Here is a 19,273-nt window from a genome sequence, read left to right on the forward strand (position 1 = left end):
TGGTGACTGGAGATATGAGTTGTTTTTTTGGGGGGTGACCATGCTCATACCTCAAAACACTCATATCACAAAGCACCTTTCTTCACTAGAAATAATGGAAATGACATTAATACCTGTGGGTGCCTTGACCACTTTGGTGAAGTCAAATACAAACATACAGTGCATGAAGCTGGGCAACAATTACTCCGTAAGATGTAGTTATAGTATATTAGCCATTCTTTGCAAGGATAAAGAATATGTGCCTGTGAGTATTGTTATATTATCTGTTTACATGTTTTGCAATTTTGATGGTTTGTGCTCAAATGTCAATTGCTTAAAGGGTTTCGGCATTCAGAAATAAACTTATCTAAAGGTTGCTCAATGTTTAGATTGACAATACACTTCAATTGGAATTTCAAATAACGACCCTAAAAACTCTTATTTGGAGAATTGTCCAATTGAGTTCACTGCTAATATAGCGTTAGTGTCTCAAATTTAACATAATAAATAACAGCTTGTATCTGGAAAAATTGATCAGTCGGGCCACTCGTATCTCAAGGCACCACTCTCTTATGTCAAAACTAATTGCATACTTATGCATTAAGCAACTAATTCCCCATGCCCTGCTGGTAACAGTTCTCAGCTGATAATCTATTACCCGCCTGTTGTTTTGTAGGTATTGACTAGTCAACATTTGGATTATTTTTTTTTTTAATACTTAAGTTACTACGTATTTTTTTAATTATTTTAGAATTCAAGATGTACTGTTGTATGTCGCAGCAAGATCCCTACGGATTTTGAATATCCACCAATTTCCCTCAGTCAGAGTTGTGTGGTTTGATTCAATGCACGTAGACTGAAGCTCGACTGTATGACGTTAAGGCGTAGTCATTGAGGTCCCTCGGGGTGTGGCTGCCGCCGTTCCTCAGCTGCATTGATTTATGAGTAGAAATAAAGAATATTAGCACATAAATCATCATTGTCAACTAAAGCTTCATAAAAGTGGAGCCAAACCTTCAGCCAATGGGGAGAAAAGAGACTCAAAAGCAGCAGAGAAAAAGGAGACATGTGAGAAAAGTCGAAAAGGGACCAAAGGCCTGATATGGAGCGTAAATGAATACCGCCACGATTAGTCATGCCATCCGTGGGCTTTGAAAATTACCCAGAATGCCCCTCTTTGCTGCTATTGTTAAACATTCCTCCCTTTAGGAGCACGTTAAGATTTTGCCATAAAAATCAGCGTGATGACGTCCCTGGTGATCCGTGTGGCAAACATACATACAGTAGGCACCGCAGTTTAAAACATTTTCAAAATGGCCGTCCCTCCACCACGGCCTAAAGTCCTCCGCAAGTCCACGTTAACAATTCAAGAGAAGAATACAACTTTCTAAAAAAAAAAAATAACTAAGTGGCCTTGGCCTTCAAGTGGCCTCACCGTCTGCTTGTTCTTGCATTTCAGCGCTGAGTTCGTTAGCTCTACCTTTATATGACAAAGACAAATGAACGTCTGTGGTAGCACAAGCCAGTCTGTCTGCTTTATAACTTTTTCTCCACGAGGAGGCTTTTAGGACAAACCAAAACACGTCTCTGGTTACTCTGGACTTGGAACGGTTGGAAAATGTCCCAAAATGCGCTAAAGAGAAGTCGGACATGTCTGTGCTCCCACTTAGAAGCTAGAATCACTAACTTGAACCCCAGATTTAAAACAAACAAATGAACGGTTGCATTTACTGCCATTAATGCATAACACGCTCAAGGGAATTGTTGGATATTAATGAGGTGAGCTGCTGGGGGAGGGAAGTTGTTAAAAAAATAGAAGATAGACCACCACCACATATGTGAATTTTCTACTACAGGCGTTGTATACAAGAAAAGATGCTCAGTTACCGTCACACTGTGACACTGTGTAAAAGTTCACCACTAGATGTCGCTATATAATAGAATGCAGGCGAAGCGCGCACATTTCAAAGCAGGTGACATGGAGAGACCACAATTCACAAGCCTACCATCAAATCTTAGTTTGTGTGTGTGAACAAGCATCTCGTTGAGAGCGCGACGCCGAAAGACCGAGCGAGCTGGATTTAGCTGAAGCAGCTAACAAGAGCGGCTAGCGGTAGTTAGTCGGCGCCATAGGCCGGAGTGGCTAACAAGAGCGGCTAGCGGGAGTTAGTTGGAGCCATTGGCCGGAGTGGCTAACAAGAGTGGCTAGCGGCAGAAGTAAGAAGCTAGCGGGAGTTAGTTGGAGTCAGAAGCCGGAGTGGCTAACAAGAGCGGCTAGCGGGAGAAGTAAGCAGCTAGCGGGAGTTAGTTGGAGTCAGAGGCCGAAGTGGCTAACAAGAGCGGCTAGCGGGAGTTAGTCGGAGCCATTGGCCGGAGTGGCTAACAAGAGCGGCTAGCGGCAGAAGTAAGCAGCTAGCGGGAGTTAGTTGGAGTCAGAAGCCGGAGTGGCTAACAAGAGCGGCTAGCGGGAGTTAGACGGAGCCATTAGCCGGAGTGGTTAACAAGAGCAGCTAGCAGGAGAAGCTAGTTTAAAAAAAAAAAAAAAATAAGCAGCAGTCAAGACATTGGGTCTGACATTTGCTACAAGCACCACCAAGGCTAAGTACATTCGCAAAATTGTCCTTCAGGGATTCGTAGCAGGAAGATGGTGGTGAAACTTGTGGCGACCTCCTGTAAGGACCTCCGTCACCCTTGTAATTTAATTAGTGATGACTAGACCCGAAGACAACTGGGATAGGCTTCAGCACACCTGAGACCCTCATGAGGATTAGGGGTTCGGAAACTGGATGGATGGATGGATAGAAAGACCTACGATTATATTAAAAAAATGTGCATTGATATTTTTTTGCATATTATTGAAATCAATAGTGGGTTTTAAAATGAAGGAATCATTAATTCACCACTAGATGGTGCTAAACATTACAATGTCCCTTTAATATTTATGGCCTAGATTTTTTGTCCATCTTCCGTAAAAAAAACCCTCCTGCAATAACATTTCATGAGCTCTTATGAGAATTACGAGATCATGTAAAGTACATGAAGCCAAACACTTTTCGATGGAAATCCCAACAAATTGAAATTGTAGAAATATCGCTTTTATTTTTAGAAAGAAATGTGATGGAAACTAGGGGCTGTGCAATTAATCGCAATTCAATTACAATTTCAATTATTACGCTCCACAATTACAAAATAAGCATAATCGTAAAAAAAAACCTATATATATATATATATTAATACTGATAGGAACTAGGAACTTGCATAATTATAGTGTTTCAAATAATTGTATTTGTCTTAAAAATGTTTACGTTTAAAACATTTTGTACACCCCCCAAAAAAAGTGATCGTCTTAATCGTGATTTCAATTATTACCCCAATAATCATGATGAATATTTTCTTCAGAATCGAGCAGCCCTAATGGAAACCCGAGTGAACCGCCACTGAGTGGGAGCCTAAACGGCCTGCAACCAATTCAGGCAAGTGTACCACTTCACCACATCTTTGACCTGAGCAAACAATATTTCTTATATTTCCCATCCCAAGCTGTCCCAATATTTTTGTCTGCAGAACGCTTTTGCAGCCCCTTCCTATTCTGTTCATGCAGTGATGTTTCAGGGCATGAAAACACCCTCTTAAGCCCGGTGTGTTTTATCTGATCGGGCGACCGCAATGTGTGATGTCAGTGTTTGCAGAGCTTAGAATGGAAACCCTTTCCGCCCCGCCCCCCCACCCCCCTCCCATCTCTTTCATCCCCTTTTCCCCTTCCTCATGTATGGCTCATGTGTTGCTGATTACCCCCAAGTCCAGTTCTGCCTCCACCTTCATATGGTTTGAAGCGGCCCAGGTAGCTACGCCACTTTTGGTGGTTCGTGCGCGCCGCCTCTCCACCACGTGTTCTGGATAGACTCGCATGCACGTTGTCCTTCCCTGAGGTCCTTTTGATTGACAGTGCCCACTCCTGCAAGAGATTACGGGGGTACGAGGGGGGAAAGGGGTGACGGGGTTTGAGACCGGGGTGAGGGAAGAGTGAGAAAGAGGCTTGAGGATTAGGCCCACTGAGCTTCATTAACCTGAATGTTTACACAAGCTGATCTCTTGCAATGAGAGTCTTTTCCTTCCCACAAGTGTCCCACCCCCCAAGTCCTCGACACACACACACACACAAACCCCTTTTCAAGAATCCCCGTGCCCCTTCCTCCATCCCTCTACGCACTCACGGTGAGGCAGTGAAGCATCATTCACGCCCAACAGGTCAAGCGTGCAAGTCTGGCTTCTACTCACAGGTCCGGAAATATTTTCGCGATGTGCACTTATATTACATCACAACGTAAGAAATAATTGTTAGCGTTTCACTTCATCCTCGGAGCACCGGCTAAGGATTCACCATCGCAAATACTGAGCCGGTTTAGCATTTGCGATTATCAGCTCAGACTGTTTTCAAAATCACTCTTACCACACCACTGAAAGGTCAAAGCAGGATAATCTTACCGTACGTGTGTATGCAACGTCATGCCTGGATTCAGTCTTTAATTTTTTTTGTTTTTAAACATATTAAATCAGAATAGCAAGGGGAAAACATGCTATAAAAAAAAAGGCAGCCTGCTTTTATTTTATACAGTATGCTTCCACATATTCGAACAGTGAAAGGGTCATACCATACCAAAGCATAATTAGATTTTCATAAAATTTGGTACTTGTAGATTATGATGGTACAACAGTAGATCTCAAATTTGAGGTCAATCGGAGCAGGGGTTCGGGAGCTACAGACCGGCAAATTTTGACATTTTTTGCAAAATGGTGCATGGCCGCCTTACTTTGAACCCTTACAGTATATGCTATCTCAAGAACTACCGGGTCAATGGTCACAAAACAGGCATTGTTGGAAAAAGAAATCAACATGGACCCCAAATCTGCATACCCTCAAATATTCATTGAAAGTTGAATATTATAATATTTGAGAGTTAGTTTCATTAAAATCAAAAGTTGCTCGATTTAACCCACTGGTTAATTTGGCATGGAATGACCCAAAAAGGGCAATTACATCAGCGACATAATTAAGTTATGTTATTCTAAATGATGCTAATCCTAAGGGAGAGTGGAAATTGTTTCACCGCGCAGTAAATAAATCAGTCGTTAAACTTTCAAACTTTCTATTAAACCAACTCGCAGCTAATTCTATAATGCCACACAAGGGTAATATAATGCCTAAATACAAATGGGGCAAGAAGCCAGCAAATTAGTGCCAGTCACAAGTTCTACTTCAAACACACGGCCACATGCACTTTTATTGTTGCTCTCCAAGGACCCATTTAGCCATCCAGATCTGCGCCTGAGCCGCAGCAACAACACTGGGGGCTATTTGCGTCTCAGATTAAAGTGGCCGAGCGAGGTAGGCCGCCGAAAGCCGGCGCACAAGCGGAGGAAGGCCGCTCGTGTTGTTTTCGCATCTCCAGCAGGACGCAAGTTTGTTTTTTTCTCTCTCAGCCTCCAGATGGAAAAGCAAAACGAGCGTTGGCCCTTGCTCGGCCCGACTTCAACAAAACCTCGAGAGTGGCCTGATGACAGCTGCCAGATTGCCTTCTCCGGAGGGTGGAACTGAGGCGACACGGCTTGTGCTAAAGTAAACAGAGAGTTAGTCCGCTTAGCTTGACATAGCAGGCCGTGGAGTGTTATTTTTTTTGTTTTTACAAAATAAGCTAGACATCAAACGGGCCGAGTGGAAGTGGTTCCGCAAGAGGCACTTCTTTGCTGAGGGGGTGTAATGTTTCACCGTCAGTGATTGTGAGCGCTGCGGCGGGTCAGTGCAGGTTGACAGGAAGCTGATAGGCAAGAGTTGAATTCTTACCGAGTGGCGCAGTTCACTTTGGTTGTCGTGGTGACGACACCAATAGAATCGGGTCCAGTCACCCAACATTGCTTTACTCTATTTCCCAATATAATTAATATTTTTAAAGTTTTAGATATCTGCAGATAGTCAAACATAGCATGTCAGATGTCGGCCGACCAAAACGCCCTCTTTAACTCATTTGCTCTTAAAAACGTGTAAACACGTTCTATTTTAAATATGCAACGGTCCCAAAAACGTATTTATGCGTTTGTTAATGTTTTTCATACTTGATCATACAGAAGGCTTTGATGCAGCCTCTGAAATGGAGAGAACGCTTGAAGCAATGGTAGTTATTACAAAAACGGCCAGCAGCAGAGTATAAGAGATCAACCAGGGCCATGTTGCACTCTTTTCCCCTGTGTTTTAAACAGATTTGTAAATAATGATGAATTTTAGCTATATTCTAATGCTAATTGCTGCAAAACGGAAACAGATAGAAATGTACTTTTTTACTGATGACTCTAATCTTTCTTTTGGTAGGTTTCATGTTTTTATAGCAATAGAACACAATATTGTGTGGGCCTTGCAAAATCAGTCAAAATACAGTAAAACAGCCGGGAGCGAAGGGGGTTGCTTCTGTGAAAATGGCTGGAAGTGAATGAGTAAAGTGCTCTCAGTCTCCTGGCTGATATAGGCCTACTGTCGCCTGTTAGATAATTCATTATTATCATTAAAGTTATCAAAAAAGCCAATTTCGCTCCATTTTAGTTTGGCAGTTTCACAGACTATACGAAATCAGCAGTGTTAATTCAACACCTATAGAGGTAAATTTAACACTTTAAAAGTGTTTATAGTGGTCCACACTCAATTTTGTTTAAACAAGACTTTTGGCAAATAACACTTTTGTAACACAACACCTACTCTGGACATGATTTAACTGTGAACATGTTAAAATTACACTTCAGGAGTTAAAATCAGTTCCCAAAAATATAACCCTGAAATTTTTAACACTATTTTTTGCTGTGTATGAAAAGTCCAGACACTAAAACCTTCCCGATTACAGTTTTGTGACGAGCAAGGGAAGTGTCTCATGTCACGTGGATCTACTTGGATCTTCTGTACTCAGCACAGCAATCCCGACCATTATTTTTTTGAAAATAATGCATTTTGTGTTCGTCCTATTCATCTAAAAATCCATTTTCTATAGCGCTTATTCCTGTTCAGGGTCAAGGTCGCGAGGGTCGTGTTCATCCTATTCTTCCTATTATCACAAAGTAATTTCTTCAGTGTGTCCAACCAAAACCCAAGCAACTGTCCAACTCTGGTTGGCAACCCAATGAAAGTGCACTGAAAAGCCGTCGACTCGAAACAATCGAACCAGTACCAAAGTGCTTTATGTGGGAGAGGTGGTCTGGAATGAAGAAGGAAGAAAAGCAGGACAGCGAGCAGACACGAGAGCCAAATCACGACCGCCAAACACCGGCCGTCTACGCCGTCTCAGACAGGAAAGAGGAGGTGGGGGAAAGGGCAGTGGAAGACGAGGGGAGGCAGCCATTGCAGAAAACGGGGAGGGCGGGGGGGGGAGTTGTGCACAGAGTGCAGAAATAGTTTTCGGGGTAGACATCTGGATTTGATTAGGAGGAGCGGTGCGGAACAAGCCGGCCTTTGCCGCTTGTTTTGACTGGACCTTTCAGGGGAAGCTGATGTTGTTTGTTTTTTAATAAGTGGCTCGTTAATTGATGAACATGCGCTGTGGACATGTCGGAAAAGATTGCGAGCGTCTGTCCACGTACGGGAATCTCAAATCAACACAAAGCTGTGTTTTTGTTGTTACTTTTTTCCATTTAAATCATGTACTTGGCTTTCGTTACCAATCCATCGTTTTGACATGTCGTCATTAGCAAAGATGGACATTTTGCCAGTACCGATGGACTGTCCGGCACTGACGGAGGCCTGTTTTGCTAACTTAAATAAATGGCGGACTAATCACTGACGGACGTGGGTTTTCATCCGTCGGTGTAATCGTCACTAGCCGGGTCAAGTACCGACAGACAGGCGGGCGGCCATTTTGTTGACGAATGACGGACTAGAGTGTTGACGAAGCGGTTAAAATAAAATGACGGACTGACGATTACAGTTTGGTTCGGCTTGAAAAAAGGTCGATGACGGAAAACTGTCGATGACGGACCAGCAAAATTGTGTAAATTGCCCACCTCTGGTCATTAGTGTGATCTGGAACGGCTGACACTTGGTAGGAGAAACAAGGGTACACCCTGGACTGGTCCCCAAGTCAACCACAGGGTGCATATAAACAAAAATCCATCCATCCATCCTATCTATTAATTGGTGAGAGAAGCGGTGCACAGTATAGCTAGAACTGGTCACCCGCCTCAGTCCACTGCGTTGCCTTGTTGTGTCCTAACGATCTTCAGTAAAATTGCAAGAAAATGCTAAGACAGCAACGGGTGGAACAGAAGGAAGAAAGACTGGAAAATTAGATGACACATGACTAAATGAAAAGCAGAAGCCAATTAAAACAAACACTTTTAGCGCCTTTTTTCATGGAGAGGCTTTTTTCTTTTGTTTTTCTCAAACTGCGGTGTTGGCCCGCTTTGAAAACTGACTGGTTTCCAATCTCGAGCGAAATACTTGAAGCGTCCATGGCAGCAAAAGTGGGACTGGGAACCACTTTGCTGTCACTTCTGCGCCGACATATTGAGTGTGAGAGGAACCTCATGGCACAGCATCGTGCACCGCTTAATATGCATAAGCCATCAAGTGCGGCGGCGTCGGCCAAGCCAAACTCGGCGTGCAGGCATCGTAGAAGATGAGAGGAACAGAAGCAGGCTCGGGCGCTCTTACTTGACTCCAAAAAAAACCTCGCCTTGCATTTCTAAAGTCAATTGCCCATCAAAAAAAAAGAGAGACAAGAAAAAAAACATGATCCCCCTGATTTGAGCAGTAGAAGGGTGAGAAGCATCTGCATTCCAGCAGAAGGAGAAGAAGAAAACAGTTAATGAGAATCGGAGGGCGCCGCAACGAGAGGTGAAACCGGAGAGTCGGACTGCTGGTCGTCGGCGTGACGATGATTGGAAGCGACGAGTGCCTGGTAGCCGCCGATTCTGCATGCAGGGCCGAATGTCAGGGGGTTCTGAAGACCACCCCCCCCCCCCCCCCCCCCAGTAGAGTGCCACCCAAGAGAGTGAGTGAGCGATCGGCGGATGATTGAAGCTGGCGTTTATTGAACCTGTGGCGTCCATTTCATCATGTCGCCAATTGGGTTGAGCAACTGACGAAAACAGAAGCAAAAGCAGTTTTATCTGAACAGATCGGCTGCTAATGAAAGTGATGTAGACACCTTTGTTAACGAGCCAGAACCTTTCCAAACAATTAGGTGCACCTGCAGTACTGATCAGCATTTACAAATGAACATCCATTTTTGTACTGCTCAGCCGCACGAAGGTTGCGGGTCATCTGAAGTCAATCCCAGCTGACTGGGCGCGAGGAAAGCTTTTCGTTGACAACATTTATTGGTTGTTTGTTTATCAGCATTTTTGGAAGTATTTTTTGGATTAAAAAAAAAAAAGTTTTCTCTTCCCCAATGCATTTCAATGGATGTCAAGTACCATGCAGTTTTTCACTATTTATGGCCAACATATACATAATATTTAATCCACCAGACTCTGTATTTTATTTATTGACAGCCCTGAAATTTTGGTGGCATTGATTTTTTTCTCCCTTTAAAAATAATAATAATAATAATTAAAAATGTTGCCAAATTTACCATGTGAAAATGTGTTTGTTTGCTTTGCACATTATTTTTTTAATTAAATAATTAATTAATTAATTATTAAATAATTGGTTAATTTTAATTAAAGCGATAGCAGTAAAACTTTTTTTTGTCCAGGATTCATTTGATAACTTCATTATTTTTCATGTACAATTAATAACAAATTATCATCTGACGATGACATCACCTGTGCTGAGGAAGTAGGTAACGACCAATCATGGCTCAGTTTGCTGAACAAGCCCAGAAAACAGGTGAGCCGTGATTGGTCGTTACCTACTTCCTCAGCACAGGTGATGTCATCGTCAGTTGACAGCAAGTGAAAACATTTGTTTTTAAAGGTATTAATTGTACATGAAAAATAATGAAGTTATCAAATTAATTCTGGACAATATATTAACTTTTTACTGCTGAAAATGGCTGAATGAGTCAAGCATCCCTTTTAATATTTATCAAACTAAATAATGAAGGAATCATTCACATTTTAAATCAAGTCAAATTGATCGCAAAAGAGTGTCAAAAGGCTATCACATCGTTTACAGATTTGAACTCAACCTTTTGTCTTTCCTTTTTAACCTTATCCGCAAATGACCTTGCCCATCTGTTCATTTTAAAAAGCCAAATGTGGCCCTTTAACACAAAAGCTTTCCCGCCCACCCCTAATGTATATCAAATTACATTTTTAAGCAATTTTAAAACAGTCTATCATGATGTACTGACAGAGAAAATAACATTTCAAAATTGGCATTAAATTAGTTGGGGGGAGGAACAGCTACGTAATATCAGTTTGCCATATCATAAGCGTCAAACGCAAAGTGGTATTTACAACGTAAGCTTGTTGTCGTGTGTGTGTGTGTGTGTGTGTGTGTGGAGGGGATGTTAGAGGTGAGAGCAGCTGGGAAATGGGAGAGCGGCAGCGACTGGAAGGATGTCGCCTCTGCTAACCAAACACAAAGTCTGTAGCGGGCGTGAGGAGGAAGGCGATGGGGAAAAGTAAGTAAGAGTTGAGTGATGGGCAATACTATTGATTGATTTGATTGATTTAATCTGAAGATTGAGAGCCATTCCATGAAAAGGCTACTTCATATTTTATTTGTCAATGAAGAAAGTTTCGGTGAATGGGTATCGGAAATTGGTAAGGGTAAGAAACACTGTTCTAAGTATTACCAAGCAGAAAAATTGGTTAAATATCAAAACAACTTTTTATCATTTGGACGAAAGTCTGAGATGCAAAACCACCTCATGTCTTCATCCCGCACATGAAAGCACAAAGCAAGAGATTTGTAACTGGAGTTAGCAGAGCCATGTTAGATTTTCATGACCGCCTTTCATTCTTCAAAGTGGTCCGACTGTCAGGGTGACAGGGGGTCCGTCCCGTCCAAGATAATGATCCAATCAGAGGTGGTGACTGCAGGTAAGACCCGTGGCTGTGTGTTTGTGTGTGTGTGTGCGGGGGGGGTGTCATTATCTCATCAAGATGTCACTCACACACAAGCGGCACCCCGAGGGGAGGCCTCGCCAGTGGGCACACAGGTGAACCCTTAAATCAGCTTTAATTGAGCTGCTGAGTAACAGGGAAGGTGTGGGAACGTCAGGCTTGTGACCTTACGAGGCTACAAAAAGACTCCACACGCACTTTGCAGACGCATTGCTCGTCATCATAGCTTGTCAACGTGGTTTTAGGAAAAACGTTTAAAAAAAATGGATTGAAATTATTTTAGTTAAGTGCAGTATTAGGCATTAGGATTATGTTGTGTTATGACTGTGGACCTTGCGTGTGTGTGTTTATTTATTAATTATTTTTTTTGTATTTCAAATTATTTTTAATGTATTTATTTTACTTTTATTTCTATTTTTATAGTAAAAAAAAATCAGTATTTTATTGACTGTTTTTCATTTTTATAATGTGCAGCACTTTGAAAATGCTCGTTTATCAAATGTGCTACAGAAATAAAGTGGATTGGATTATGTTGTCTACTTGTGGGCTGGATTTAACTCAGGGTATCCAAACTACGGCCCGGGAACCATTTGCAGCCTGCAATCCACTTGTCAGCGGCCCGCGGCATATACTAAAAATAACATTTGACATTGTCCACAAGGCTAGCTTTTAAAAACAAGCGGAGGTGCACATTCAAAATACTTTGGTGAATAAATATAATTCAATTTTAGAAGCAAAATGTCTGGAGTATTGAAATAAATTGTTTCCAATTATTTAATTTATAGACACGTCTGTATTGGTAACAATATTGTTCACGCTGACAATTAAAACAATAAAAACATAACGCTAACTCAACAGACAACACGAGTGACAGCTTAGCACATTATAGAAAAAAAAAAGATATAACTGTATTTCTCAGCCAAACGTAACCAATTTGTTCTAATTAGCACCCTTACACTGCAAATTTATCAAAGGCGTTTAAAGACGATTTATTGCCCCGCTTTTCCTGTTAGCGGTCACCTTTGCCTGTAATCTTCCCACTCATTTATTAGATCATTTGTCAAAGCCCACAGGCTTTTCTTCTCTCTCTTTAACTCGTCCCTTCACCTTCCAAAGGAGGAGGTGCACTGGAACTGCATGTGAGAGGGAAAAACAAGAAGATTAACTCCTTCTGTGTCTACCTCTTCCTTTTTAAAAGACAATTTACAGCTGAAGCGAGCCGCCGCCGCCGCCGCCGTAAACTCAGGCCCCAGTTCCCAGAAGGAACGCTGCTAAACATTTATGCAGGAGCCTGATTGCAAACATGTGTCTTCTCCAAAGGGCCCTCGGAGAGACATCAGTGGGTGACGAAAATAAATGTGCTGCCGATTGATGGGTAATCTTCTGTGTGTCATTTTTAAGTGATGATCTTGAAGATAAACCAAGCGAGGGCTACGGGTTACACAATGTTGAAATGGTGACAGCTACAAAAAAAAAAAAAAAAAAAAAAAAAAAAAAGGTGAGAAAATATTGCTGTGATCAAATAAACGCCTTGTTCCAGCACGTCAACGCTTACCCCTGCAAAGCAATGTTTAATGTGAACGGTAGCGCCACAATTTTGGAGTGGAAGGAAGGAAAGTGGCCGGACAAACACCCTGTGACGGTCAATGTTGCCAATGAGCCGTTTGAGCCGGCAAATTTGCTACTGTGGTTCTGACGTCACTTTGTCAAAAATCGAACGGTTTCTACAAAGGAAAATAGAGTTTGCTGCTATGCAGTTTAAATTTCAGGGAAAAATATGTTCATTATCTAAAAATGCAAACCTAATTTTTAATATATATATATAATATACATATACATAAATACTGTATTTTACTTCATATTGTATTTTCAGTAGGATATCCTGATACCAAAATATTCGATTGCTGCGGCTCTTTTTTGTAACAGACATTGAGTTGGGTGAATTTGCATATCTCAATCCCAGGTGGCCTCCCAATTACCAGACTTGACTCTGCTTAGCTTCAGCGGTCAGACGAGATCAGGCGTGCTCAAAGTGTAATTTCACGACTTGCGCCAAAGTGCCACGACAAAATGAATCCATTTTCTTTATAGGCATTTGATATTTTCCTTCAGGCTGTGGTCCTTACCCTGCATGGGTAGATATGCTACTAAGACACCTTACAGATGTTTCTTGATGAAAAAAAAAAATTCTCCTTAACAAAATGCCCCCTTATTTTGAGGCTCAGAAGTTATGGGATGGCAAAAATGAGAGTAGCAAAGTACATCGCAAGTGTTTTATTATTGCTGAGGACGTGTTGGGTGAGTCAGCGGCTGACATGGACAACCACAACGTTGCCGTTTCTGCTGCTGCTGTGTGCGCTTAATCGTCACCACGTGCCCCGCTGAGTACACAAGGCAGCCCACAGGTATGTCCCCGTCACCCGGGGCCACACCAGTCAATGCCAACATGCTGTCAGAACCTCTCGGGCGTCCAATCACGCTAACAAGATGTGACCGAGTCTGCCGCTGCCAGCGGACAAACATTTGTTCCGTGCATATACCATCCATCTCATGTATGGAGACTTTTCCTTGTGTACCTCCATTTATCTGTCAGTGGCTTTGAGGCTGCGGCTGTGTCGTCTGGTTCACCACAGTGGAAAAGAGCATCGCAAACTGGCTGATGGTTGGTCGGGTGGGGGGGGGGGGGGGGGGGTCCACCTGGACAAGTTTCACCAGGCTGTGAGTTCTTGTGTAAAAAAGTTGTAAATTACTGTTCGAGCCTGTAGTAAGTGAAAACATTTTGCTGCATAAATTTGGCAGAGCAACTGTTGACAAGTTTGTGGAAAAATGATTACAAAATTAGAAATCTTCAACTTTTAAGTGTGTATACAACCGATTAGTTGACTACTTGATGCATTAATTTGACTACTCAGCATGAATGTTTAAAACTCAAACTCGACTAATCTCTTGTTTTTGGCATCTTGTCTAGCAATAAGCTAATTCACAGAATCCTTTCAACTCACCCAATCTGCTGCCGTTGGCCATATTATAACGTGGTGTGGAGCAGCGAACTGTCAACCCAATAAGGTGATACAGTCTTCGTACGTCCCCTCAGGTATGAGAATATGAAAAAAATAAAAAATGGTTAGGGATCACATATGGAATAATAACAAATCTTTGTAAGTATGAATATGTCCCTCAAGAACACATGGAATTATATGTGGGGTTCCCCAAGGTTCAATTTTAGGCCCAATACTTTTTAATCTTCATATCACCGAATTTCCTACAGCTCATGGATGACATGGGCCGTAATGAGAAAAAAAATCTTTCATCATCCTTATAAATATACAAAACAATTGGCTGCAGCTGACGGTCCCCGCTGACACAATTGGTAGCTACGCGGGCGTAAACATACAACAGGAGAAGGAATAGGAATGAGAAAACGATTGCTGTCTCTCTGCGTATGTGTTGCGCTGTAACTTTTCCATGGTTTTGGATTTCACGTCATGCGAGAGGTACACGGAACTCCAATGCTGGGTGAGAGGTATGCTTAGCAACAACAAAAAACTTTGGGTTATATTTAAATGATGCTTAAACAAAATTGTAAATTAATGCGTGGGATCAGAAAAGGAAGTGACAAATGGTGACAATATGATATTTTACATATAGCCCTTGGTTTTTGAATGTGTAAAAGCTGGCTGGACAGAAGAGCGCAAGGATGAATTTGTCACTGATTCAAAACGTACCACCGTTGTACGACATCACGGATAAGGGCTCGGTCGATGAAATGATGAAAGATAAACAATGGGTGACACAACTCGTTATACCAGGTAGGATTTACTTTTATACTCGAGTTTGACAGAAGTTTGTCATTTTTTGGTAAACAGAGTAACTTCTTAACATGAGTCGGCTAACCGCCGCAAGTAAGCATTTCCCGTAATTTCCCGGCTCATCGTGCCCATGTTTAGGCCGACGCGACTACGCAACAGCTAGTGACAAAATGGATGAATAGGGGAGGATTTAGCTCCTTAATTCATATTGCGCAAATGCAATATTAATCCGAATGCTGTGTTCAGACTATTGAGGGTGCATAGAACATATTTGTAAAGAATTTTTTTTACTTGACTTCCTTCACCTTTAAGGAATTAGTAACTTGAAAAAGAGACACCAGTTATTAATAATAAATTATATATAGCCTATATACAGTGTAGTGCAGTGTTACATGCACTAAAATTCATGAAATAGCTTACCCATCTTTTGACGAGTGATGCCATTTTCCAATTGTAGTGATTTTAATTTTGAATTGTGGTGTAGTCAGATTTAGTTGTAATTAATTTACTGGCGCCAAATAGGCCTATAGTTTAAATATAGTACCTTTTTTTCCTCATCTCTATGACAAGTACTGTTTCTTCTTCTTTGAACCCTACAGCAGTGTGCATGCCATTTGTGACAATGCTGCCCCCTTTCAGGTCAGGATTGGTACTACAACCAAACAATAACTGGTTTGGAGGGGAAGATTCACAATTTTCTGCGTAGATATGTGTGTGGTGTTGATTATCTGGAGTTCACCACACACTTTAACTCATCACGAGTGGAGTCTGAATCTATCACATTTTAGAAGGAATGAGTAAGATGTTAAAAAAGGATTACCAGGATATACCTGCACAGGGCCAGTAAGTGAATCGGTATTTTCGATCTCCGAGCGCAAATGCTAAAAACAATGAGCTACCGCGTAAGCTGCTTTTTCCTCTGCTCCCGATCGTTTCCTCCCAGATCCAGCTCAAAGGATTCTAGGAACAGGTAGTTTGGGGTTTGGTCCACCATGGCTGGCTGGAGGGCTTGAGGGGCCATCTCTGGCAACCAGCGCCAACATAAACACAGAAATTCCGCCCCAATTAGAAACGCTAAATGCATTGGACTCGGTACACTACAAGGGCCGGCGCGTGCAATTAACGCAGCCTGGGCTCCCACTGGCTTCCTCGGATGGCTGGGATGGTTAAGATGGATACGGTTTCAGTTCAAGGCCAGTCAGTGGAAGTCTGATTGGGCAGGTTGGACTCATCATGGAAATATAAACACAAGGGTGAGGGGGCGGGGGTGAACTCTGTGTTTTGGAGGTTGAGGCTTTCATTCGGCCAGTCCTGCGGAGTTTGAACCGGAGGAGGGATATGCGAGGTGAGGAACAACAAGCAACGGCCTCTTCACATTCGACAACATACGGCGGAAAAGAAGGCGGACGTGCGGTCTGAAAAGCAAAGCCACATTAGAGGGCAGGGGGGTCAAACTTGTTTTCATTGCGGGCCACAGTTGTAGTTATGGTTACGTAGGGTTACCAGATTTTCCAAATTAAAAACCAGGACACTACAATTTCACTGAAAGTCAAATACATAATACATTCTCAGCAGGAACTAGTTATAACAAATACAAATTTTCACTTAAACTTTTAATCTGTTGACTGGTTGTCATGTTATTACTTTAGCTAATGCTAAATGCTATCGTGGTTGACAGTTCAACAGCGCTAAACAAGACAATACACACACCATTATCCAACTTTTTTTTGCTCGGCACGGTCCCACATTGCTTCAATGTTAATTAAAGCTCACATTCAGTCCGACTTCGTTGCCCCTGATTCCCAGACATGGAAGCCGATTTAGTTCCACTATGACACAAATAAGAATGTGAAAGTAAATGGGAAGGAATTCAAAAAGTTAAATAGTGTTTTAATTGGTTTCTTGTATGACTCACTATGACAACTGTGTGATTGACATACACGTGACATGGCCCAAAACAATTGGCTTGCTAAAATAAATTGGAACACCGGGACGTGCGTAGAATTGGAACAAAACGAGCTGGCGAAATCTGCTGGGACAAAAGGCGCAACACGGGACTGCGTCGCTAATCCGGGACTGTCCTGGTTAAACCAGAACTGTTATAATGAACTGGTAAAACCACATAAGCACAAAATCACTACGGGGGTCTTATCTTGTGCGCAAACAGGAGCAGATTGACATTTAAAATGAAACAACAGCTTAAACGAGACAAAGTGCCATTTCTGCAGAAATTGCATGCGGAAAAGCTAAATGCTATGATTTGAATGCATGTGCTTAAATGGTTTCAGTGAAATTATAATCCATTTCCTGATATGATAGTCAGTTGGTATATTGCATAACGGCCATGGATATATTTGCAAACTACAGTCGGAGGTGGGATTTGCACCTGCAACCTCCTGGTTACTGGAATATGCACTTTGCCCAATGCGTCACCGAGTGGTAAAGTGGTAATCAGAAAAAGTTCAATGTCAGTCATATTGTAAAGGAATGGAGAAAAGTTTATATTTATCGTTAAATTGTGCGCATACTGCAAGTAACTTGGAATCAGACGATATATATACCCCGGGAGGCAAGTTATGCAAGCACTATGTGGGAGTTGTTTCACGGCAAAAAAAAAAAAAAAAAGGTTGCTTAAGCATTCCCACAATTAAACGTATTGTTTTCTTTGCATTCTCCAAAATAGAAACGATGGTTAGCGTATTAGCATTAGTCCCTGAAGCGTGTCTGTTATGTGTATCAGGGATGTGGCGGAAAGAATACACAAAACTACAGGGAACAACTCGTGCGGTTAAAGGAGAAAAACAGAATTGAAGGCCTGGATAAAGGCCCATTGTCCTCTTATAGTGGCCATTGTGTATTGTTTGTTCCTCAGGTTGGAGGCCCACTCAGCCCGAGGGCGAACAGTTTGCTAACTGAGCTCTAACTCCATTGCGTCTAATGAAAATCCATACAAAACATTTAGCAGCGTGTGAGAAAGAGGGGAAATTCAATAAGATGCTTAACGCAATTTATAAATGACAGGAAGAGCCAATCGAACTCAGATGCCCCAAAAATAAAATAAAATAAGAAAGCAAGAGATGAATTTGCGCCTAAAAGTATTCATTTGGCTCTACTTTGCTGAGCGTGCATTCTGGTGGAAAATGTCGTACGTGGGCCAAAGCGACGCAGGCTACGAGGTCTTTCTTTTCCCGCCCGCGCAGATTATCAGTCATGCCGTCAACAGACGTCTCCACCGAGGTATCCCCCAAACTAATGGTTTCTGTTGGACATCGATAGTAAACCAATCTGCAGGCTGCGAGGCACAGGAAGCAGATCTCATTAGCGCTTATTGGACTGTCTTCTAAGGAAACTTTCATCTTGAGACAGCGGGCCTGAAAGCCGGCCTAATGTCGCTCACTTGCTCGACGTTTAATGGTCCACTGCCAGACGTCTAATAGACGAATGAGCCGTGAAGGAGGGAGGGAGTGAGGTCACCAGGATGTTGTTTCAACACGTACGCATTCACTACTGCAACTGTTTGACCACACCATTTTCTTATTGTCAGATACATGAAGCACAATCAAATCTAATTTTACTACATTTTTCTTATGTCGTGGTCCCCGCAATGTAGTAGTCCAAACAATGTAATTTAGTGGTCCCCACAATGTAATATTCCCAATATATATACAATGTAGTAGTCTAGATGTAATGCCCCCCAAATGTAGTGACTGTTAGAAAACGAATCATACTGAGTAAATTAAAGCAATTTTGTCCACTTCTAAATAGTAATATTATAAATCAAACAGTTATAATTAAATTAATTCATTTCATGACGTAGTGTTACTCACGATGTAAGTTGCCGCCCCACAATGTTGCGGTCCCTTACTAGGGCTCCACAAAACTCAGACTTTCATAATTCAAGTACACTAATTAAACAAAATATGTTACCTATAATTGGCTGTAGTGTGTTAGCCTACCTGGTGAGAGCAGTGACACACGCTTGAGCAAGCAAAATCAACAAACTATTTCAATCAGTCATCGTGGACTGGACCTCCTGTACTAGATTATATCGTCAGTGTTCTCCTCCATGTCTTTCAAATTTGGGTCTTCCGGCACAGCTAGCGGTTGTCCAATTGTACGTCGAGAAAGAAGATGGTGGCCTCTCCAAATTCCCGCTAATTCTATGAGCAGGGGAGGGCCCTAATGCGACACTTAACATTTGTGAGCCGACGAGGCCTTAACTTACACGTAAAAATATTCTATGTACAGCAATCAAGTACTTATACCTCATGGCTTGGTCCGCTGTAAATTAGTTGCTTGTGTAGAAAACTTAGCAAAGGCTTTTTTTTTGCCAACTGCATCAGCCTCGGCATTTTTTTATTTTTTATTGGCTTAACAGCACCACCTACTGGCTGGCTTTGAGACCCCACGTTAATGTAATGTCGGCCGACTGAGTG

The 19,273-nt window shown here is 42.1% G+C and overlaps 1 long non-coding RNA gene across 2 annotated transcripts; it reads right to left on the reverse strand.

Annotated features, from left to right (window-relative positions):
- Positions 1-613: 613 nt before the first annotated feature.
- On the reverse strand, positions 614-18,944 carry LOC147167639 (uncharacterized). Of its 2 annotated transcripts, XR_015096330.1 has the most exons (4): positions 18,794-18,944; positions 14,031-14,117; positions 3,772-3,934; positions 614-908 (listed from the first exon to the last, which is right to left on the reverse strand). It is a non-coding gene; the product is annotated as an uncharacterized LOC147167639 (long non-coding RNA). The 2 variants fall into 2 exon arrangements; XR_015096329.1 differs by lacking the exon at positions 614-908 and having other exon boundaries at positions 2,969-3,934.
- Positions 18,945-19,273: the final 329 nt, after the last annotated feature.

This window comes from Leptonotus elevatus, chromosome 10 (genome assembly GCF_054856555.1).
Source record: "Leptonotus elevatus isolate MCC_2025b chromosome 10, RoL_Lele_1.0, whole genome shotgun sequence".
Taxonomy (NCBI): domain Eukaryota; kingdom Metazoa; phylum Chordata; class Actinopteri; order Syngnathiformes; family Syngnathidae; genus Leptonotus; species Leptonotus elevatus.